Genomic DNA, 367 nt, shown 5'->3' with positions numbered 1-367 from the left:
AGTGAATAATTTGTGCTAAAAACTGCAAAAAATATTTTATATGAATATTTAAAAATATCACCAAAAACATGCCTTACCTTCCCGAAAAAGTGCTAAAAATAAAAACTCTCAGAAATGCGTCAAAATGCAAGTTTATGCCACAAAACATGCTGCCAAGTGAATAATTTGTGCTAAAAACTATTTTATTTGAATATTTCAAAATATCACCAAAAACAGGTAAGACTATAGCCTTACCTCCTCGAAAAAAGTGCAAAAAATAAAGTCCCAAAAATGCGTCATAATGCTAATAAAGTTTATCTAAATATTGAAATATATCTGAAAAATCACCCAAAACATTCCCTCTAATAGCCTTACCATCGTGAAAAAA

Source organism: Cynoglossus semilaevis, chromosome 10 (genome assembly GCF_000523025.1).
Source record: "Cynoglossus semilaevis isolate Cse_v1.0 chromosome 10, Cse_v1.0, whole genome shotgun sequence".
Lineage (NCBI taxonomy): Eukaryota > Metazoa > Chordata > Actinopteri > Pleuronectiformes > Cynoglossidae > Cynoglossus > Cynoglossus semilaevis.
This window is presented reverse-complemented; position numbering follows the sequence as displayed.